Below are 25,296 nucleotides of genomic sequence, written 5' to 3' on the forward strand. Positions count from 1 at the left end.
GGGCGTTGTTTATGATGGGGATATCCTGATCTGCAATCTACCTGAAGAAACCGCTCATCCATTGGTTGCCTACCAGTTGGGGGCCAATGGGAAAGTTGTAAGAATGCAGAGCTTAATAGCTGTGGAATGGTGTATGTGTGATTATTTAGTTGATTTAGGAGGAGGTTTCTTTTGTTACATGTACCATACTGCAATGTGGCGGGAGGACAAGTCGGACCTGACCCTTGTGACATTCAAGGTTTCAAGAATAGTAGGTGGAGCTGTCGAGGCCGATGGTCACCGTGATGCCAAGTTCTTGACATGTAAAGTGATCAACAAATTTACTAAGAAGATTAAATCGCTAGGGACTTGCTATCCTACCTATTCCTTCGTACTTTAATTTTAAGTCATGAGTAATAATGATTCGGTAGGTGCCGTGATTAACAACGATGATATATATATACACAATTCGTAGTACCGTTTAAATGGCTGTAAGCCATTTTTAAGATCCTTAATTATCTGGTCTGATAATTGGTGATTTTTGTTGAGTTTCTCTTTTTGCTCTTGTTGCTTGGATTAGAGATGAATTTCGTCGCAAGGTGAGTTCTGCCAGCTATTTATTCTGCTTTAGTAGCAGTTGCAGAACCATGTTGGTTGAGTTCTTTATTCATCTTCAGCAAACTGTTAACGGACGCGTTCTTCTTGTGGGAATCAGCGGCTTATTCTGAGAGCCGAAGAAGTTTTTGTTGGGAATGTTTTTTGGTCTTTAAAATTTTTAATTATTCTTTTTTTTTTTTATTTCTTGGAAGGTCCTCCTTCAAAGTTTAAAGGGGCATTATTGTTGGATTTAATCCTTTGGTATTGAGGTTCTACTATATTCCTCTTTCTTGAGTGGGAGGGAAGCGGTGGCTGGTGGCTGGTGGCCGTTATACTTATAATGCAGAACGAAAATGTAAACCTCGACTGTTCTACCTTCTCTCTTTTGCCTCCATTTTTTTTTTCACGCCACAAACCTGTAAACATTCAAGGTTCACACTTGCGTAGATTCAATTTTTAAAAATCCAATGACTCAGAATTTTTGAAAATTGTATCTACCCAAGTTTTGACCAACATTCAGTAGTTTTTGGAGGCAGAACATTTAGTCAGTTTTTGAAGGCAGCTTGTACTATGGAGTGATTTTAGAATTAGGAGCATCCCTGCACAGGTGTGGAACTAGGATTTTGATTAAGGGGACAAACAGTCAAACATATATAATAGATAAAATTTAGATTATAAACTTGAATAATAATATTTGTTTGAATAATCACTAAGGTTGACTTTTCTTATGCTTGTCTTTGGTTTCTTTTATTTGTCTTTTTTTTTTTGTTTATATAGTGTCTATTTGGTTACTACTTAGAGTTCTAATAATCACATTTAATAAAGAAATTACTATTTCATTAGGGGAGGGCCTAAATCCACCCCTTTCTATATTAAGTTCACACCCGTTGCATTTATTGGACAACAATGCCCTTATTTATTTAAGTTTTTTGACGATTCATATAGTTTCAAGAAACAAACATTAATAGATCACAAAGGGAAAAAATACACACATCATAAATAAAAATGTTTCAAATATTTTATAATTGCTTAAGAATAAAATTTTCAATTTAAAATTAATTTAACAATCTAGATTTTCAATTACGATTAAGCTTGTAAATACAAATTTTATTAATAAATTAAGCATGTAGCAATACCTAGATATGCATTTCAATTTCACAAAATTAAAATCTAAACAGTTTTCGAAGTAGAATATTCAATGATAATGACTTCTTAAGCTAATATCTGCCATTTTGATTATGTGTAAGTTTAAAAAAAAGTTCAATAATGCAAAGGTAGTAGGCTATGAAAGGAAAGAGAAAAAAATTAGAGCAAGTTCAAGAAACATAAATTTTGGAATGAAATAAATAAGGGAAGGAATTTCAATGTAGAATTAACATAAAGATTAGGGTGTAGAATTTTTTTTCTTTGGAAATATATTACTAACGATAATCTAAATACAGAAAAAGTTTTGTCTTAACAAAAGCTAAGGACATGATCGTCTAATAAATGTATAGGGTGTGCATTTAGTCTGAAGAAGTGTAAATTTAGTTTCTCCTTTAGTTACTGTTTAAGGGTTACACTAACTAATCGTGTATACTAACATTGAGGTGATCTTGAACCCATATATAACTATAAGAAAACTAATAGTTGGATTGTTAGAGGACACTTTTGCAAAGAGAAATTAAAGTAAATTTTTTAATTGATATTTAAAGGTTATATGAAATATTAATTATATACTAAAATTAATTTTTTTATTAATTTTATATCGTATGCTAATATAAGAGTTTGATTGCTGTATGACAATCTTGCAAAGAGAAATCAAAGAAAATTCCTTAGTTGATTTTTTAAAAACGATAATAATAAACATGTTGGGCAAGGGATGAAGTGAAAATTTTTAATTTAAAAATTAAGGCTGCATATATAATAAGTTTTAGAAAAATCTTGGGGCCCTATATAATTTTTGTAAAGCTTTACAATCGCACCCCCCCTCCCTCCCTCTCCAACCCCAGCCCCTTTTTGCAATGTTTTGAAAACCGGACCGGACCGGCCGGTTCGACCGGTTGAACCGCGAACCGGCCATGGCACCGGTCCGGTTCAATGACATTTGTTGACTTTGCTAGAAAACCGGTCAAAGACCGGTTGAACCGTGAAAACCGTCGAATCGGATTGAACCGGCGGTTTTCCGGTTTTCAGCTTACCCTCTTTTTTTTTTTTTTTTTTTTAAGTTTTGCAAAATGCAGCTATCAAGATTCGAACCCAAGACCTTTGTAATAAAAGACCAATGTATTAACCGTTGCACCATCACATCTTATTAGTTTTTTTTGATAACTTATTTATATAAAGCAAACACTCATATTTCTTTTTTCCATTTTTCTTACAAAATCTCATCCCCTCATGACTCTTTCTTTTTAATTTTCAGTCACTCTCTTTTTAATCAAACCTCTTTATTTTTAATTTATTGATATTTTCTTCCATCTTTTAATTTTATTTTTGTCCATTAAATTGAAAAAAGTTAAAAAATAATTTTTTTTAACCCAAATTATTTAATGTCACAACCACTCACTTTTATCTTATTTTTTGTTTCTTATCAAATTTACATTTCTTTTTTCGATTTTCTTGACTTCCTTCGAACTCCAAATTTTCTTTTTTAAATTGCAATCTCTAAATCCCAAAACGTAAATTAAAATTTAAGTTCATAATATCTAAATTCTCAGAGACATGAATTTTGTATAATTTCAAAATATTGTGATATTTTGGGGTTGGATTTAGATATAATTGAAATTGAGATGAAATTTATTTGTTTTAACTTATAATTTAAAAAATTTATTTTTAAAAATCCAAGTTATTAAAAAATAGTAAACTTTTCATCATATAAAATATTAAATTAGTCCATTACATGTCTTATTTTGTACATATATATATTTATATAAATTATTTTAAAAAAAATTTATTGAATCGAGGTTGAACCGGTCCGACCGGTTGAACCTCGACCCTTTCACTTCACCGGTTCAATTAACGGTCCGGTTTTTAAAACATTGCCTTTTTGTATAGAGAAAAAGTACTAGCACCAACAATTGCAAGCTTTAAAGGGACTCGATACTATAGCGTACTTATTAAATGGGATCATGCGTGTTATTTGGAATTCTGTGGTTTCTCGATTTTCATTAGAGGGATAATGTATAGCAGTATGGGTTGGGGTGTACCCTTCGTCAGGAATAGAGAATACGTAATAATAGAATAATTCAGATACCACAATATCATCCGCAACGGATCCTCTGTGTCACACCCTGTATCACACCCTATCACACTCTTTATAATCTCGCCAAGTGTCCCTTAATAAACCAAACCCTCAAATAACCCAACTTGGACCATATTAAATTGATTAATCGATTAACCGGACAGATAACTTAATCTCTTTAACCAAAACCAAGTAAAATAAAAACTCTTTAACCAAAATCACAATTTATCAAGGAAACAAACCTAAAACCCAAACAACCTCTGTCCTCTCTTCGTCATCTTCACCATTCACCTTCCGTTGCGCAATTTAATATGCATCACTGAAATTGTTATATATCTTATTCACATGAGGCAAAAGTTTTTTGGCTTTTATGCTTTAGTAGTATGCTTCACGAAAGCCAAGTTAGCCACACGTTGACTGGAACAACCACAGTATCGGAGCAACCACAGTATCGGAGCGGTCAGAAATTGTGAGCTGCTCCTTCAATTTTTTAGCTTTTTTGCTTTAATGGATTATCGATTTTTGTCATGGTGTTACTTTAATATCACATCAATTTTGTGGACTTGAATTTAGATACAAATTACTTAAGTTGAATTTACTTGAATTAGCAATCAAAAATAAGATCAACAATTGCGTTCGTCTGTGGAGACATTTTGGGGATTTTTTTTCAAACATCTGCATGTTTTTATTTTCCTTGTAACTTTTCAGTGGGCTATTTATGTAATACAATAGATGCATATGGTTACCTTGATCCAATCCTAGGATGCATTTAGTGGCTGCAATCCCAGGTACTCTTCCTAGTCTTTCTGAATTACGTAGACAGATATAATATCATGGTTCATATTCATGTTGTAGTAATAAGTAGTATCGAATATTATAGCAGATGTAAATTCAATTAGATTCGCCATTACTTGATCCTAGTGTTGTTGGGCTACCTAATCAAACTGCTCAAGCTTGACGAAAGACAAGTTGAGAAGGCTTTGCTTGTGTTGATCACCACGCAAGTTTGCTTTGGTTCATTTGCAGCTGATCTGAACTTTCTTGAAAATAGCTACAGAGTAGTATATAAGTTTTCTAAGGACTTGAATTTACTATACTTGATATTTTGTAGATCTTAAATGCCTTTCTTCTCGTTATATTGCACTTGATATTCAAACATTGTTATAAATTTTGTGGAAATAATAAGCAGCAATATATCTCAACATGTTGATTAATTTTTTTCTCAATTCTGAACAATTTTTTTGTTTGACTTTTTGTGTTTTCGATTTTCCTTTTTCCTGTGGCTGCATTATTCTCAAAAATTACAAAGGTTATGTAACCTCAGGAGTAGATGTCTAAATATAAAAAGAACATAGCAGTTGTGAATATGATGGTTTTGTTCAAGATCTTCTCCATTTTTTCCTGGATCTTTGCAAGGTGACATTTTTTCTTTTTTTTTTCCTAACTGTTGTTTAGGAACAAACATGGCAACTTTTGAATTTCATGTAGTTGTAAGAAATTTGAATTTGCCGGATTTTTGTGTTCACATGCACTAAAAATATTGATGACTCTGAATATTGTAACAATTCCTGATGCACATATATTGAAGAGATGGACAAAAGCAGCTAAAACAGGAAATGTATGTGTTTCCAGTGAAAGTAGCCAGGAAATGGAGTCAAAGGCAAAATTGAGTTTTCGTTACAAAGAGTTATCCTATCTATATATGCAGCTCATGACAAAAGCTTGTGAATGTGATGAAGCTTATAAAATTGCTAAAGATGAATTTTGGAAAATGTTAGAGCAAATGGATGCATGTTGTCAAGGGAAAAAGAAAATGAAAGAAGTGTGTATTGAAGAAAGGAAAAGCGTGAATCAAGATGTTGATACCCATGCAGCCGAAATCGATTGTAGTAAAATAAAAGGCATCAAAGTGAAAGAAAGAGTTACTTACAAGTCGAGCAAGAGACCAAAAAGTGCACTAGAAATGGCTACTAAGAAACGCAAGTACAAGGTGAAAGAGAAGTCTTCATCAAAAAGATTACAGGTTTGACAATTTATTTAGTTTATGTGTACCATGCTATTTTTTTGTTTGACTATTATTTTTTTTTTGGTTCCTTAGTTCTACGATGAATGATGAGCATGGAAATATTTTTGGGATCCTTATTTATAATTTGGATAAAAATGATTGTAGGAATCTGGAAATAATGTTGTTCATTCAAGTATGGATTCTATTACAATTCAAGGTTTTGTTCGAGAATTACCACCACAACAGGTTTAGTTATTCGTCATTTTTCTCTTGTATAGTATAGTAGATATATAATTCATTCTAAATTTTTATTTGAATATTTTATTCTTAAATGACTAAACTACATTGAAGGTATATTTTGTCAATGATATTTTTTATTTGTGGTTGTCTCTCTTTAATTATATCAGGAATTTGGAATTCCAATAGAAGACATCTGCAATAGGCAAAATACTAAGAACATGACACAATTATTACAAGTAAGTGAATATTATGCTTTTTGTAGATATTATGTCAACCATTAGTTGCATGTTGTTTCTTATTTATCTTAATTTTTTCCAAGTATTATAGTTTTGCAAGTTTACAGCTGCTTGTTTGTATGTGTGGTCTTTTATTTCTTATTTTTCTGGCAGACATTGGACCCTAACTTCTACCAAGGCTATGATTTGATGTCTTCAAGTTCAATAGCACAACAACATGCATCAATAAGTTTTGTTCAAGTAAGAAAAAAATTTGATTAATTATTTAATCTTATATATATTAGTTTGATAATTTACAATTATAATTCAATATATTTGCTAACTTTGGGTTTGTTTTTGTAGGCACAAGAACTTGAAAATAATGATGATTCTGATCAACAAGTTGTTGAAAATGGGAAAATTGAATGAAGATGCTTATGAAGAAATGGAGGACAAGACTGTGGGATTGCGCTCATGGATTAATTAGACCTTTAAGTGGAATAATACTTTGTGCTTATACTTCAACGTGTTTTTGATATTTTTGTTCAAATTTCTGTTAATAAACGTTCTTTTGACTAAACTGTAGAAGATGAGATATATTAGTTGAGCTGCGGATAATATATTTGCACCCTTCTCTTTAACACATTGAGCCGTCCAACTCACAGACTGGCTGTCATGGTCAAACGTATTCAACACCCTCTTGTTCGAATGGGAAGGATAAGATTCAGCAACAATTTAAATGCAGATCCTCCACTAACAGTAAAAACAAGTACAAACTCATCTCAGGAATGTTCAAGTAATCCACAATTTTGGTTTTAATATCATGCTCCACAGTACCTTCCTCTGCACCCCCATGAAGTACATGATTGCTCAAATTTGCAGTAATTTCCTTTAAGCTAAATGTAGATGAATCCCAATACTGTAGCATTTGAAAACAAGAAAACAACCCGTACAAAGTCAAGGCTTCATTAAAGCCAGGAATGGATTCTTCAGTGCAAAATGTTCTATCAGACAAAAGAGCAGTTGCCCTCAAGAATTCCAACTGGGCATTAAGCCTTGCAAGAGATATTGACCTTCCCAAGCAGCCATTTTGATTCAAAGACTCAGAGTAAATTTCATGTGATTTTGCCAATGACCCATCTTCAGAAGCCTCCTCGAGAGCCTCCCTTAGTTTGTTCTCCAGCGAATTCTTGAGAGTTGATGGCTTTGCCTTACCCCACTCCACCTATCATCATATCAGATACCCCTGCAGTATTAGGGAAAAAGTTACAAGCTTTACATGATTGAAGCTTCATTATGCATAACATTCTGCAAATAAGAGATTTCAATTATCTAATTTTCATAATTTTCATAAACGTTGATTTTTCTGAACAGCAACAATGAAGTGAATGAATACATAAACCCTGCAACTAGTCACACCAATGCATGTCAAGATGGCACCTCTATCCATATAGACCAAAACCAGAAAACCATTGCAATTTGCTGCAGCAAATGTAACTTTAAAATTATCGGTAAAGTTATCCTTTAAAATTTAGAAAAACAAAACGTAACAAAAATATATACAATGTAGTTCCAATATCGGAATAATGTAGTTCCAATGGTTTGGTTTCCATGCACACAAAAATATATACAAGAGTCCGTGTAAATGCTGGGATTGCTTAATAACTGATAATGACAAAAAAAACTAAAAAATAAAAAAAAAACTGATGATGACAAAACAATGAGTTAGCTTTACATTTAATAGGTAGATTAGCTACATCAGCTAAGATTAGGTCTTAATAGTTATTGAAGTCTTCACACAAAAATTTTCAAAAGTCAGGAGTTGTTACGAGTAAAATTTGATAAGATTTAGCAATTCAGGATTAAATAAAATGAAGCTTAATAATGATGATTAGGTCTCAATAGTTAGTGAACACCGAAGCCAACATGTCCGTGGGCATTGGTGAAACCAGAATTTGAGATTTACGGGGTAAGACAAGTAAAAATAGTAGAACTAAGGGGGCACTCTAAAAAACAAATTGCAGACTAATTCACGAACGACATATACTACTTTTGTTACAGATTTTTACATGCAAGATTAAAATGCCATCGATGGAAAAAGGGCAATGTCCAAATGGCACATATTTAACATTTGGGGGGAAAAAAGGTTAAAATGGTAGATAACATTTGAAGTAGAGGAGTTGCTCTACTAGCAAAAATATGGGAGCAACCAAGTCAGACTTTTACCTTACAGTTTGATTCATCTTCCTCTTAGGCATTTGATCGAACAGGTGGTGAGGTTCGTCCAATTTTGTTTGAGAGCACATAATCTGATGACCTTTGACGCAAACAACAAAAGCTAAATTAACTTTGCATCCAAAAACAAAACTTCAGAAGCAAAAGTACCCATTACCCAGTACAAATTTACACTAAAACTAAATATATTTCTACCATAAGAAAGAGCTTCGAAGAAACCCACCAAGGTTTTTAAGAAATAAGTTGTTTCTCACCTTTGGGAAGAGCTTCGAAGCTTTATCTCGTCCTTGTAAAAAAGTTGTTTCTCATGTGAGATAGGATGCATCTTCGTGCAAACCCTTTTCGGCATCTCGGACCATATCCGTGAATATTTCGTCAAAACTTTTGCCTCATGTGAATAAGAGGTGTAACAATTTCAGTGATGCATATTAAATTGCGCAACGGAAGATGAATGGTGAAGATGTTTGAATGGTGAAGATGACGAAGAGAGGACAGAGGTTGTTTGAGTTTTAGGTTTGTTTCCTTGATAAATTGTGATTTTGGTTAAAGAGTTTTTATTTTACTTGGTTTTGGTTAAAGAGATTAAGTTATCTGTCCGGTTAATCGATTAATCAATTTAATATGGTCCGAGTTGGGTTATTTGAGGGTTTGGTTTATTAAGGGACACTTGGCGAGATTATAAAGAGTGTGATAGGGTGTGATACAGGGTGTGACACAGAGGATCTGTTGCGTCATCATCTCTATTACTATATAATATAATAATGATTTTTCCTTTTTTTTTATGATTTCTAATATACTCTCTTATCGCTTCACTTATCTAAATAATGTAAGCTACCGTACCGTCATTTGTCCCTATACTTACCTAATTACTCTAAACCACTGCAGAAGGCAAAGTCCTAAAGTGGGTATAATGTTCTCCTTAGATTCTTATCTTAAAACAAACACATGATTTCACAATTCTATGCTTAAACAAATACATAATTTGACGATTCAGATACCACAATATCATCATTCTTTCTCAATAAAAAAAAAGAAGCAAATGAGGTATCTTTATTTTTTGTAATTTTTTCAAGCATTTACAAGCGGCAAACAAGCAAGAAGACAAGAAGAATAACTCTCTTATTTTCAGGTTTTTTTAATTCCGAGCTCGATTTTCTATCATCACATAATTCTTGACTCTTTTTTGCTCTTTAACTCATTGGCTTTAAAGCCTATAGATTAAAATCACATCGTTTTGTGTAATTTACTTGGCCTCTTTTAGTATTAACATGAATAGATTTATTTTCCCCCCAAAGATTGCATGGTTAAAGTTTGAAACGTGAAGTTTCGATACAATTGGAGGATATGAGTTGAGAGCACTAGTCCCTAAAAATCTTCAAAATTCCAAATTCATACTACAAGTCTTCAATTCATGCCATTTCTCATCTGCCAAATAATGCACAGTAGCCACAATCCTATTCAAACTACAATTCTTCAATTTTTGCCATTTTAATCTACACATCAAAAGTCACAACTAACATAAACCATATAATAAGGAACGCTCCTCCTACCACTATTCAATTATAAGACTTACTATAACTAATCTTAATTTCTAGCTGTCTACTTGTGCTTGGGCTCAATGCTAATTTGTTGGTTTTACAATTCTGACCTTACTCTTGTACCCAAAATTACCGGTGCTGTTGTGAATCCTTTCTTGTCCCCATGGGCTTTGACTAAAAATTGCTTCTACTGTCACTATTGCAATCTACCAAATAACAGCTTTTACCTCTTTTCTTGATGGATGAGAAGACTGATGCAATTTCTCTGCACAATTTACACACCGACCATCTATTTTTTCCAGATTTTGGAAATATCATCATCAAGGTCAGTGATAATAGTTCCTTTCTTCCGTTTTCCTTTGTTGCTTTGCTGCTGTTTCTTGCACTCTGGTTAGCTCAGCTCCTTGCTTTCTATTTTCTAAATTCAAACTGTTTCTTGTTGCTCTCTGCATAAAATTTACATTGTGCTGCTGCATTTTTCTGTGCCTTTTTTTTTTTACAAGGTTTATTTTGCTGATTGAACGTTATTTCTCTCCTCTCTCTCTGAAAGATAAATTGGATCTTCTCCATCTTCATCTTCTTCATTTGAACAGGTGAGTTTTTTGGTCGGTAAGTATCTCGACTTTCTTTTCTACTGCAAGAAATAAGACAAGAAAAAAACAAGGAAGCCATGTGGAAACAAGAAGCAACAAGGAAAAAATGGGTCTTCGGCATCTTCATCAGAACATGTGATTTTTTTGCTCAGTAAGTATTTTTATTTTTATTTTTTTGTGAAATTTATCTTGATTGTCAGTTTTTTGCTTCGTAAGTATTGATACTTTTTTTGCCTGCAAGAAAATAGACAAAAAAAAAAAAGAAAGCCACATGGAAAGAAGCAGACAAGTGAAAAACTGGATCTTCAGCATCTTTATTTTGTAAAATTTAAAAAATCACATGTTCTAAGCAAAAAAATCCAATCTCTTAAAATTTTTGAGTTTTTCGTTTATTTTTATGTATATTGTTAGTCTTGTTTCCCTTGTTTAGATCCCATCAGAGAGATTAAGAAAGCAAATAAGGATGGATTTGGATATGGAGGCCTGTGTTGACAAGATCAAACAGGAATATCCGTTTATTTTTATGTATGTTTGTTAGCGTTTTTCTTCCTTTATCGGATCATATGAGAGAGATTAAGAAAGCAGATAAGGATGTGTTTGGATATGGAGGCTGTGCTATTCATCTACCCATAAGATTCAAATGAGACTTCATTTTCTCATCCACCAATGCCCTTACCTCCCGTACCTCTCTCTTAAACTCTCTTTTCAACAGGTCTCTTTTGCCACAGAAGGAAGAAGTCGATTGATCTGACACTGAGGTACCCTACCATGCTCAATTCTAAATCTTAGATTTTATTTTATTTTTACTTATTTCGTATCTCATCATTTGCTCAATTTTTTTGTGGTTTTTTTTATTTAGGTTGGAGAAATCATCAAAAGGTAAGCTTTTTGTGCCCTAATTTCTTATTTTTCTTGCTTTATGTATTACCTTTTCCCCCATTGATTTCTTTGCTTGAAGCCTCTTAGATCATTATTGGGTTTCTGCACAATTCTAATAATATAATGAAGTTTGAAAGGCATTTCTGCATTTAAAACAGTAGTATTTTTTCAGCCAAAATAACAAAAGATGCAGATATTTAACTGCTAACCTCCTAATTTCTCAACAAAAGACAAGAATTGGTGGCTTCATGTTATCTTAGTGTTTCTGTCGCATTTTTAGAAAAGTTTTTTTTAATGATTCTACTATATCTGCTAGCTTGGTTAGGGTTGATGTGTAATTATCATATCAGATTGTTTGGAAAGTTTGTTATGTTGTTATAGGGAGTACAAGAACTTTACAAAAATGCTAATTTATTCTTTGTAATTTTTCCTCTTCTGATTTCTTGTGTATTAGTAGAAATCTTATGTGATTCTATGTGTCCTTTCTTGTGGTGCATTGCGTTGTTGTCCACATGCTTAGGGTGGTTCAAAATTCTTTCATGTGTTCGCCTATGGTGCAACAAAAGTAACTTTAAAAGTTTCTAAGTTTTTAACCGTTTGCTATTTTAAGTTTTAGGTTTTTTGTTATCTGTTTAAATTATAGACTATTTGTTTTCTTCATATTGTTTTCTTCTTTTTGTTATAGGCGTCTTTATTTTCTATTGGATTTTAAATGTTTGTTACAGGTTGAGCTATTAAAATTTGCAGTATGGTACAAAAGGATTGGGGAAATTTTTTTCTCAAGGTGAGTTTTATTTGGGTGTTTTTCCTGAACCAAAAGAAGAAAAAGGGAAATGGTCTGTTTAGTGCAGATCTAAGGTTTTGTCTTCCTATTTTTTTCCTTGTGTTAGCAGATTTTTTTCCCAGCACTTTATTGTAAGTTTTTGCTGTCTTTATGCTATTATTGGTCTTTAGAAAGGTGCAGGATGAAGATTAATAATAATGACCTATTTTGTCACTTTGTATGTTGTAGAAAGAGGCAACCAAAATTTTAATGATGTTTGAATGCTATTAGAATATTACATGAGTGTATTGTTTCGTCATATTGTATGCTGCCACAACATAGAACAAGGAAATGATAGCAGCAAATTCGGACTTTGGTAATAAGCCTGATCTAGAAACAACATTTTTAAAGTGTGATCGCTTATCATTCTATTTATTAATTTCTAATATTTTGTGAAGATTGCCTTTTCATTCAGTATGTGCTGCGGCTGCTTCTTTTTATTATACCAACTAGCTGGCTAAAAATTTTGTTGGGATTCTTAGGTTGTGTTTCTATATTTTCGCCCCTTGTTAATTTGTTTTGATTTAGCTTACCTTTCTTAAGATCCATTGTTTTGTGCCTTCTGGTATTGTCAATGTAAATCAATGCTTGAGAAAAACAAGAATTCGTGACTTCGTGTTATATAGATTTATAGACAGTAGTCTTTTTTTCTTTGCCTCTGCAGCATGAAGCCAATGGTTTAACCATATGGAATCAATTTGAGGAAGCTCACGATAATCCTATTGCAACTGAGCATGATCCCTTCACAATTATCATTGCCATTAGAGTCAAAGTGACAATAGCCAACAGTAACCATCTGCACCTTTTTTTTCCCTGCGTACTTAAACATTTTAAATTGAACATGTTAGTATCAAACATAATTTTTCACTCATTCGTTTTAGATCTTAGCCTCTCAACTTAGTCATTATCAGTGATTCTTATAATTCCACATTTTCGAGAAGTTGTGAATCTACGTGATTGTTATAATTTTTAAATTGTCCTGTGCACTAATCTCATGATCATTATTGGATTTTTTTTTAAAACTTCAAATCAGGTTTCAAAAGAGTGAAAACTATAGATATTACTACTGGAATATAGATGTTTGCTATCCAGAGAAGTTATGATGCTACTAAGAGTTTTCTTTTTCTTTTTTTTTATAATACTGCATATCATAAGCATCTGCTATGTCCTATGAACGAATTATGTCATTGCATGTGTTAGAGTTTGCTGGGTTTTCACAAGTAGAAGAATCAAAATGTTACATAAATTCAATTGTAGTACTTGTTACTTGCATAGAATGGTAATTTTTGCCATACTATAAAAAACACTGTTCTGAGAGTGTATGACCTTTTTAGAAAGTTGGAAGGAGAGAACTGCAATTGGAGTTTTGGTGTTTAAATTTGATTTAAATATGAATTGCAAACTCCTCTCACTACTAAAATCTATCTGTTGTCTATGTGCAGCTTCTCTCTGAGACCGATAGTCCATCGCAAAAGAGTGAAAAGCTTTACCTTCTAGCTGTTGGTTGTTATAGAAGTGGTGAGCATTCAAGAAGCCTGCAGCTTGTATAGAAATGTTTGGAGGTTAGTTCTCTGCTCCCATTAGTGAAATTGCTCATAGTTTAACATGCTTTACCAATATTAATTGTCAAAAGAAAGAAACTGTAGAACATTTTGGTTGTATTCAAGAGTGGTGCCTTTATCCCATTGGTTTTGTCTTTGTTTGCTAGATTAAACCTGATTGGAGGTAGGCTTTGTACCTTGAGAAGACAGTAAAAGAACAAATTACAAAAGGTGATAACAAATTACTTTGAATCCTCGGGATTTTTTTTTTCGAGTATGGCAATACATGAAATAAAAGTTTAACTTTATGGTGCAGATGGTGTCATTGGAATTGGCATTTCAGTTACTGCTGTGGTACTTATAGCTGGTGGAATTATAACTGCATTAGCTAGCAGAAAATCATGACGACGGATTGTTATTTCAAGAGTAATTTCCCTGATTTGCGGTTCCCAATCTTCGAAGATGATGCATTTTAACCCTGCAAACTACGAACTGATGTCCTTTGTATTACTTTTAGTTGAAGTAGACTTTGTAAATATATATTTCAATGGATTTCATATGGTACCTCCGGATCGACGCATATTATCTCAACTAAGATGTCCGGGCACTCTGGGCAAGCTGAAAAGTATGCGCGGTGTTCACCTCCTAGTCTACATAAACTAGGCGGTCATTCTCGTACTATTATTTAGTTATTTTAAGACAATATGTTGTTATGTGAGAATTTTTTGTTGTGTAATGTATACGATAAGAATAGTTGGGTACATTAGAATACCCATTTGGATACGAAAATTTTAGCTGGGTACATTAGAATACCCATTTGGATACGAAAATTTTAGCGAACCTTTATTCTTGAGAAGAACACAGTGTGTCCCTGAATCTTCATAAAGTATTTATGGACAAAACACGCAACAGATCTTCTGTTCTACACCCCGTGTAACTCTCTGTCCTATTTTTTATATATTGCTATTTCTTCTACATAAACATCATATTTTAGTTCTTTTTTATTTCCTTAAGATCCAATAACTAGTAATTGAGTAAAAAATAAATATAGCAACTTCAATAAAGCAATATATAGTAGAAAATTAAAAAATATAGCAGGAGATTCAAAAAAAATCTCATTTTTTATGCATTTTGATTTTTTGAGTTTTTTAAATTTTGTGTATTACTTAATTAATAGTTATTGGATCTTAAGGAAACAAAAAAGAACTAAAACATGATGTTCATGTAAGAGAAATAACAATATAATAAAAAGTGACATAGAGAGTGGTACAGAGTGTGTGACAGAAGATCCGTTGCGAACAAAACACATATTCTATAGTTCAAAACATGAAAGTGCATTATCAAATAATTGTTTATATGAAAAGAATAGCTTGTTTTGTGAAATGTGATCCAACATAATTGGCCTGATTCATACTTGCTCAGAATTGTTTCGACGTTATTTCTATTTTAGATTATAATACATCTTTTATTAGGTTATTTTTTGATTGCAAGAATAACTTTCTCCTTCTTTTAGTTGTAGATTTTTTCCATGGAAAAAAAGGCGCTAAGAGTTATCTTGATAAAAAGTCAAAAGAGTACAAGTAATTAGCAAAGTCCAATTTTGGCCCAAAGACCCGGAAGGTTGCAGCCATTAAGGTAATCTGATTAAGATTAGCTTTATTTGGAAGTTTAGAATTTCGGTGTAGTGATGCAAACATAACACTATTTGCATTTACATACTCCTATTCAAAAATTTTTTTACTTTCTTTATTTCAAGAAGTTAATAGTTATTTGTGAATCATGTCTTAAAAGCTTTAGCAGGAAAAAATTTTAATCTTGTAAGGTTTTAAAAAAAAAATTATAAAAACATCATACATTTTGAATGAAAGGTCAAAAGCATGATAATTAAAATCCAACTTTAGGGATACACATAAAAGAACAAAGCATATGAAGAGATGAAAAGCTTTCAATGGTGTTTAAAGGATTTTAGTTTCTATTGAATATAGACACACCATGAATGTAACTGCATATATATTTGAATGTACAATACAATTTCATGTAGTAGGTTTTTAAAAGTAAAGAAACATAATTTCATTTTAGATATGTTTAAAAATTAACATGTAGAATAGAAATAATAAAGAAAATTATTTTAAAACAAGAATCTAGGAGTTAGAAAGATAAAGCAAATAGAAGTAGTATTAGGTCACAAGGGTATTCATTAGGTTGTAAAGTTTCTATTGTATATCTAGGTGTTTTGATCATCCCATTTATCAGTTGAAATTCAAAACTACTATGCTTTGAAGTTTATTTTAAAGAAGAGTATTATGGAAGCAATCTTAAAAACACGTCTCTTCCTTCATATATTTTGGTTGTAAGTTGATAATAAAGATAGAAATCATAATATCAAAACTTGACTTAGTGAAATGGATACTTCTTTGCAGTTTTGGGCAATAATTGCTTTTCACAACATATCAATTTTTTCCGTTTTAGAAGAAGTCTTATGTTCATCCATTTCTATTTGTTCTTAGGCGATCACGTATTGAATAAGTTTTGAAGCTATATAATTTAATAATGGAACATATATTGTTGTATACTAACTAGCTTAATCCTTAGTTAAAATTTTGGTTAAAGTACAAAACCAAAAGGAAAAAAAATCATACATAGATGTATATGCTTTTGTTCTAGAGCTTTCAAATACGATTATATAAGTTCTTACCAATGAATTTTCTATTAATTAACTTTTTGTACTACTAGAAAATGCAAGTAAGGCAAATAGGTTTATGCATTTATATAAAATTGCAAAACAAAAAAAAAAATTTCAACTAGCAAGCCTAATCTATTTTTTCTCCTTTAGGCAAAAAATCTCAACGGCCATTAAACTATTGCTCACATAGACTTTTGACTATCGAACAATTTTTCGTCACAAATTAGTTACTAAACTAACTAATCAACAAAACAATGTCCATTTCCTAGATGTTGACTCTTAATCTACAACATAATCAAAACGTCTAGGGGTATTTTTGTCCACCACTCAGCACTAATTATATTGGAGGAATTCTGTAGTTGGTGAAAATACCACACCAGCTGATTTTGAAGAACTGCAAGAAATAGGATCTAATATATTTAGTACTATTTATCTAGAAGAGGAAGGGTGCAACTATTGCCATCAAGATAGTTAAAAGGAGTTGTTTTGCTAGAACTTAATGGAGCGACGACATAGGGTCAAGTTAGTGGTGGACAAAAATACCCTGAGTGTTCTGATTATTTTGTAGATTAAGAGCCAAAATCCACAAAATGGCCATAGTTGTACTGATTAGTTAGTTTAGTAGCTAATTTATGAAGAAAAATTGTTTGATGGTCAAAAGTTGATGCGAACAATAGTTTAATGGCCATTGATATTTTTTTTTGCCTTTTTCCTTTTAACATATATGTCCAAACAAAAATTGTGATTTATCAGATATAGGCAATCATGTTCTATACATTGATATTTGCATGCTTTCAATTATTAAATGGTTATCTAAAATGTATCAAAGTGATAACAAAGTTGTACAAAAGAAATTCTTTTTTTTTTACATTAAAAAATGATTTTATAGTTCGCACGCTAAAGCACTTTTATGTAGGACCCGGTTGAATATTGTGCATATCAATTATTTTGACTGATTAGAAGCATTTCTTTTCATTTTTTTTATAATAATACTTTTAGTCTTTATCTTTAAAATTTCAGGCTTTTAGAGACTGTTGACTTGAGAAATGTAATTCCATTGTGTAATTATACTTCTTCTAGATCTACAAGTAATGATTCCCGTGCTTCTTCTGTTCAAATTTCTTGCATAAATATTTTGATATATTTGTCTACTTCCATGTATTTTTGTGACACGCAAAGAAGAATCTTCAGAATTTGGATGATAAGAATTTAGAAATGAGTTCTTAACGATGATAGAATTATTACTTTTTCAAGTTTTTAAGTGAGTTAAACGTTGTTTAAGAAGCTTGTGACTATTTTTGGGAATTAATTGGAGTTTTTGGATGTTTTGAAGTCACAAAATATTGTTCCTATGTTCTTATGATCAATCTTGATACTTGCCATCCCGATTGATCATTTGGCATTTTATAGATTTCTTGAATCAAAGTTGTTTTTTTATTTGAGTTCTTTTCACTTTTGTAGATGTCTTTATGCAAACTTCTTATTGTTTTAAAAAAATTAAAATTGTTTGTGATACATCAATTTGTTTCAAATTATTTGTCTCTTATGAAAGCCACTAAACAAATTCTATCCTTCGAAGCATATGCATTGTTGGTGGCCAATCATGTTGTCATTTAGCATAGATTACTTGAAAGCAAAGTATCATACAAATTAAAGCTAACAAACAAAGACAAATATTATAAAAGAAATGAAAAGATTAAAGATCAAGGAAAAAAAAAGAATTGAATAAACAACTTGTCAATAAAGAAAAAAGGTAATTCGTAACTGGTATGTGTGCATCTACATAGTCATGTGTTTATGAATATTCTATGATTAGACCCTGACGTATCTAAAACTAGGTGGTAAAACACAAATATCAGTGCGCTAGTCAAGAAATATTTAAATGCTGAGAGCCACGAAAATAGTCAAATACGGGACACAAGTACCCGTCAAACATCTCCGATAGATCACGGGATACTTCTTCAATTGACTTCCTCTGTTTCAAAACAAAAAACAAATTATTAGTATAAAGCAAAATTTTACACCCGAAAGCATACACCAAAAGAAAATTTATACGAACCAGCTGACTGTCTGACAACGCTAGAAGGCCGCGGAAAGATTGCTGCAAAATGGATTCTCCGATGTTTTCATCATCATTTATATGCAAGCAGTTCCTAATATAATTGTATTGGGCCCAACCATCAGAACCATAGGCCTTACGGCCAACCCGGTCTGGATAGTCATACACAACACTATATATGCCAGTGTAAGATAAAAAGCACACATTGTTTAATTAAATCAAATTCCACAAGAAGTCCAAATAAACTAGGAAAAGTATTAAACAGACTTGGCCGATGAATCCGGTCTGCCCAATCTTTGGTTGATGACAATTTTGAAGCTTTTGAATTGAAACATTTCGCATTTGAGTTGTATGATCCATCTGACCGAACGCTGATACTCGACACAATAGTCATGTAAAATCTTCGTTTATTCATGATGTATTTTGAAGGAAAAAATGGAGCTTTAGAAGGAAAAAGAAATAAAAAGGAAATTGAAGTGTGCCCAATGGATGAAAACCAGTCACAACAATAAATAAATTTGAGAAATACGTAACAAAATATAGAGTCATTACCTAGTTGGGCCGATACTAGCATCTTCTCTATCATTTTCAATCAATAGAACCATCATATATTTTTAAGATTCAAAAATTAGTAGAGTATAGAGATTCTTCGTTAGTTTAAAAGCGCAAGATCCAGATCTCTGTCAGCTCCAATGTAGTAAAGGTGAAAATTGGAGAAATTCATATCATATTTGGGCACAGGCATCCAACAAATCGTTACTACTATGGTGTGGTCGTGATGGATTGGCCTTTCACATGGAGTCAGAATGAAAAGGAGGAGGAAGAGAGGAGTTTCTGAGGTTAAGCAATGCATAATGAACAAAGAAGGTCTCAACTTTATTGTGGGGTGAGGTTGAAGATGATGGGAGAAGAGATTAAATGTGCTGAACAGTGAACACGAACTGAAAAGAAAGGAGAAGAAAGGGAGTTCTAGCTTAATTCTATTAAAGTTTGGGAGCTGAGGGATGGGTTGAAGAGGATAGGAAAGGAAATGAGATGTGCTGAATAGTGAACATCAACTAAAAAGAGATAAAAAGAAAGGAAGTTCTAAATTCGATTAAGTTCAGGAGCTGAGGTTTGGAATTGGAAACAACAGCAAAGAATGGAAATTTTCAAGTGGAAAGAAAAGAAGAGAAAATAAAAGGAATGAGCGAAGGAAAGAAATGAAAGGAATGAGGGAATGAGGAAATGATGTGCTTATATTATTATATTTACAATGGTGCCTTTTTGTACAAACTAATAATAATATGTTATGTTAAATAAATGTATCAAAGCCATTTGTGTGCTTGTGGTACGATAATGGTACTACAAATTCCCCTTATATTTCTTATGCTTAGAACTAAGTGTAATTTTAATTTTAATTTTCTTTTTTGAGCATGCAAATTTTATCCTTAAACAATCACAACTCTTGGCTATTTCAAAGAAGAGAAAATCACGAGCTTGGAATTCATTAGTAGTACTAAAATAAGAATGAACTACTAAAAAAATATTGTATTAATACTTTTTGTGGCAACATTTCCTCTGGATAAAAAGATATCCAATGCCACGCATTGGAAATAAATCAAACTTTATTTGCTCGTCGATTATTAATTAGAATTTCCTCAATCTCACCATAATTAATTCAAGCAAACAGATTACATGCACTGGAGCAACTGCTCCTCTACGTTTGCTTGAGCACTCTCAAGCAACCAAACTGGAAAAGTAACTTTCCAATCAGCAACTACTCTTAAGTTTAGAGCAAGTCTTGCTAAGCGATGACTAACAGAGTTGATCTCCCTTCTAACAAAGAAGAAACAACATTCCTCAAAATTATATTTTAGCAGCTTTATATCCTGCAGAACTGTGGAGATAACCACATCCTCCAAATCCTTTTCTATCTTGTCTATTATAGTCTTGCAGTCGGATTCTATGATGATTCTCTCCCATCCTTCCAGTGCAGCGTTAACCATTCCAGTTCTGATTGCCAGAGCTTCCTCAAGTTTTGGTTCAATGCACTTGAAAGAGGGACATGCCCATGTAGCAACCAGCTTTCCCTTCCAATCTCTAGCAACAATTCCCCAACCTGCTATATTTGTCTGTTGGTTCAGTGCTGCATCTGTATTCAGCTTAATTCATCCCTTGTCAGGAGCTTGCCATCTTCCTAGTCTCATCTCCTTTTGTTGTGACTCCACCCCTTCCTCCTTTTCTTTTTCTTGCTTTTTCTGGAATTCTATCCAATCTGTCAGTGCTTTATTTACTACTGTCAGTGGTTCTCTCCCCTTTCCATTGAAGTTTATCTCATTCCTAGCCTTTCATATTTGCCATAACAGGTTGACTATGAATGTAATGTGTTTTTCTCTTTTCTCCCGAGCAGTTGCTTCCACCAACTCAGACCACCAAATCCAAAAATTTCCTTTCAGGTTTTCCAACCCATCCCATTGTATCGTTGCTACCCTCCAAATTGCCTCTACATGACTACATAGAAAGAACATGTGTTGTATCGATTCTGAGTATACATCATAGCATTTACATAATGGATTGCCTTTCCTACTTCTAGCCTTGATTCCTTCATTGACTGGTAAGATACCCTTCATACATTTTCAGATAAAATGTTTCAGCTTTTGTTTCATCTTTAGATTCCATAGTACTTTCCATCCTTTAGCATTAACCTCATTCCTACTTCCTGATTCCTTATTACTCCCCTTCTTATTCTTCCTTGCCATGCTTCCCTTTGCAGCTCTATATCTAGACTTAACTGTGTATTCCCCAGAGGCAGAATATACCTAGAATAGTCTGTCCTTTGTGTCCTAGAGGCTTAGAGGGATCTTCATAATTCTCTCTCAATCCTCCTTAGCGAATGCTTTTTGCAGTAGCTCCTCATTCCAACTGTCATCTTTTATCAGTTCACTAACTTTACATAGTCCTAGTTCTGGGTTCCTCTGTATGCTCACCTTCCCTTCTGCCATCCCTGGAATCCATCTGTCTTCCCAGATATCTATTGTTTTCCCATCTCCCACCCTCTTTCTCACCCTTTCCTCCAATAAAGTCCTCGCACTTAATATGCTTCTCCAGCACCAAGAATTAGTGCTCCTCCCTTTCATTTTCGAAACTAAAGTGCCCTTGAAATATCTGGCTTTAAGGATCTTACTCACCAATAAATTTGGCCTTGTGAGTATCCTTTATAGCTACTTAGCCAGAAGAGCCTAGTTAAAGCTTTCTAAATCTCTAAAGCCCAAGCCCCTATTCTGTTTTACTTCAGACAGCTTCCCCCACCCTATCCGGTGCATCTTCTTTTTCTCTCCATTACTTCTCCCCCAGAACTTAACCATTTCTCTTCCAATACCTTTACATAACTCCTTTGGGAGTTTGTAGCATGACATAACATATGCAGGGAGAGCCATGACCACAGACTTCAGTAACACTTCTTTCCCCGCCATACTTAGCATCTTTTCTCTCTATCCTGATATTCTACTAAGCACTTTTTTCTTCACAAAATCAAATACCTATGTTTTTTACCTTCCAATCGCCAATGGTTAACCCAGGTACTTTCTTTGTTTTATTGCCTTCATCCCTTCCAATTTCTCCAGCACTTTCAATTTCTCCCATTCTTGAACATTCTTGCTGAAGAAGATTGAGAATTTCTCAGTGTTGATTAGCTATCCTAAAGCATCACCCTACTTCCTTATCATTTCCATTAGCTGTCTTGTCTCCTTCTCTTTTGCCTTACAGAAGATTAGTGAGTCATCTACAAAAAAGAGATGAGACAGTCTAGGACCACCATAAGATAGTTGAAGGTCTGTCAATTTTCCTGGTCTCATTGCCTGATTAAATAGTGCTAAGAAGCCTTCTGCACAAATCAGAAATAGGAAGGAAGACAAAGGGTCTCCCTGTCTTAGTCCCCTAGTTGGTCTGATAAAGCCTTTCTTCTCCCCATTAATATTCACTAAATAAGAAACACTAGATACATATTCTATAATTCACCCCACCCACTGCTGACAAAATCCCATTTTTAATATAAGCTTTTCTAGGAAGGTCCACTTTATCCTATCATATGCTTTGGACATATCTAATTTGATAGCCACGTATCCTTCTTTACCAGATCTTTTGTTATTAAGGAAATGAATGCATTCATAAGCAACAAGAACATTATCCAAAATTTGTTTGCCTGGAACAAAAGTAGATTGATTGGGACTGATGCAACAATGGATAACTGTTTTTAACCTATTAACTAAGATTTTAGATATGACTTTGTATAGGACATTACATAGACTTATAGGCCTAAATTGCATAACATTAACAGGGGAATCAACTTTGGGAATCAGGCAGATCATAGTCTCATTAACAACTCTTAATAGGTTGCCAGAGTGAAAAAAAACTTTGAATCGCATTGATCAGATCCATTTTAATAACAGACCAAAATTTTTGAAAAAAAATAGGAGTTATACCATCTGGTCCAGGTGACTTGCTTGGATGCATAGAAAATACAGCTCTGTGAACCTCTTGCTCAGTCACTGGTAAGGTAAGTTGCTTGTTCTTCATACTGGTTATGGATTGTCAAATCTCGTTTAATATATCATCTATCCCCTAAGGTTCTTCAGAAGTAAAAATATCTTTGAAGTATTGGATTATCTCAACTCCAGTTTCCTCCACATCTTTATACCAGTCCCCATCCCTCTTCTGTATGAGACCAATCCTATTGCTCTTTCTCCTCCCAGCCATGCATGCATGAAAGTAGTTGGTATTCTTGTCTCCTTCCTCCAATCATTTCTGTCTTGCCTTTTGACTCCAATATATCTCCTCCTTCTTATAGGCTTCTACCAATTCCTTCTTCAAAGCTGCCAATTTAGCTCCATTCCCACCCACACTGCTGTCCCTTATGTCCTTAATATCTTTTTTGATTGAACTATGATTCTTCCAAAATTATTCCCTTTTTGCTTGTTCCATCTCTATAAGGCCACTCTGCATTGTCTGATTTTATTATGTATCCTGAAGAATCTAGACCCTTTACAAGTTGTGCTCCATGCAGATTTTACTAAATTCCCTACCTTCTTGTGCTGGAGCCAGTTCTTGTCAAACACAAATATCTTTTTTCACCTCTTCCTATCTGGTTTTGTGTCCAAAAGTAGCATACAGTGATTAGAAACTTCTTTCTCCAAATGACTGCACCTAGCATACCTGTAACTACTGTACTAGCTCCTAGATCCTAGCACTTTGTCTAACTTTTCTCTGATTTTCCCCTTGGATCCCACCTGTTACACCATGTCTAAGGTTTCTCCTTATATCCTATATCCACTAGATCATTGTTATTAGTGAAGTCTCTGAAGTTTTTAAAATTGCTTTCTGTTCTATCCCTACCACCCCATTTCTCTCTCTTAGATACTATATCATTCATGTCCCCCATGATTACCCAATGCTTCTCCCGGACCTGTTTCTCCTAGACACCATATTCCATTGTTCTTTCCTAATATTAGCATCTGGACTGGCATAGATGCACACACACCACCACTCCAACTTTGTATCCTTATCATCAATCAACAATTCGATAGTAAAGCTAGTGAACAAATCCTACTTAACATTAATCTCATTCTTCCACATCACTGCCAAACCCCCAGCTAGACCAACAGGGTCTACAACAAAGAGATTATCAAATCGTATTTTTTACTTAACTCTATTCAGAACACTTTTTTTTTTTGTTTCAAAAAGAAAAATTAAAGAAGTGGAGTGGAGTGCCACAGCCTCCTTGCATTGGGAAACTGTCAAGAAACTCCCAAAACCTTGACAGTTTCACACCAGAGCTCTCATAAGGACCTGGGAGTCCCATTAAGTAAGGGCTCCACCACCTCAGACACATCCATATAACACTCCTCCTGATCAGTCTTCTTGTTCTTTTTCCGACCATTACTAGTCTCAGTACCACTGTTTATCCCCACTTGAACACTAGGAATCTTCCTCTCTCCTGAGTCAGTATCACTACTTCTGTTTGATATGTCACTAAGAGGTTTTCCTCTCCCTACTTCCTACACTAACCTCTTCCAGCTCTTGCAGTTCCTTTCTTTACTCTTCTTCCTAGGATTACTGCTAGCACAAAACTCTTCACTTATTATCTCCCTTTTGTCTTTGACCTCTAGACAGACCTCTTTTACTTCAACAGAGATAAGTTGGTCCATTCCTTTTTCACTATCACAATCTATCCACACCTGATCATACTCCACTTCCTCTTTTGACTGATCGACTCCTATCTCGTATACCTCTCTCCCCCTAACTCTCTGACTCTTCCCCTTTGTATTAACTTCCCTTTCTCTCCCCTTATCCAAACCTTACCAATCTTCTTAACCTGCTAATGCTCCTCGCCCCTTCTAACCCCCTTAGCCTCCCCAGTTCCTATTTCTCTTTCTAAGTTTTTCCCTTCCTTTTTATGAAATTCCTCTATATATGTCTGAAGTAAGTTCTTAGCCCTACTGTGGGAATTATTTTGTTGTGTATGATACTCCTTAGAATTGTTATTCTCTGTCCTGCGCACTTTCTCACTCCCTTCATATCTGTTATTGGCCTTCATGTTCGGGTTTCTAGGGAAACTAGCTCTTAGTCAGTTTCCATATTGCTGTTCCCCTTTCATATCAAAATCTTTAGATCCACAATTCTTTTCATTATGACCAATGATTCCACAACAA

At 33.6% G+C, this 25,296-nt stretch overlaps 1 long non-coding RNA gene across 2 annotated transcripts; it reads right to left on the bottom strand.

Moving 5' to 3' along the window:
* Nucleotides 1-7,047: 7,047 nt before the first annotated feature.
* On the bottom strand, nucleotides 7,048-8,871 carry LOC113748572. 2 transcript variants are annotated; one of them, XR_003464411.1, is made up of 3 exons: nucleotides 8,746-8,871; nucleotides 8,483-8,573; nucleotides 7,048-7,502 (listed from the first exon to the last, which is right to left on the bottom strand). It is a non-coding gene; the product is annotated as an uncharacterized LOC113748572 (long non-coding RNA). The 2 variants fall into 2 exon arrangements; XR_003464412.1 differs by having other exon boundaries at nucleotides 8,715-8,871.
* Between the last annotated feature and the right edge of the window lie 16,425 nt (nucleotides 8,872-25,296).

The sequence above is a fragment of the Coffea eugenioides genome, chromosome 10 (genome assembly GCF_003713205.1).
Source record: "Coffea eugenioides isolate CCC68of chromosome 10, Ceug_1.0, whole genome shotgun sequence".
Taxonomy (NCBI): Eukaryota; Viridiplantae; Streptophyta; class Magnoliopsida; order Gentianales; family Rubiaceae; genus Coffea; species Coffea eugenioides.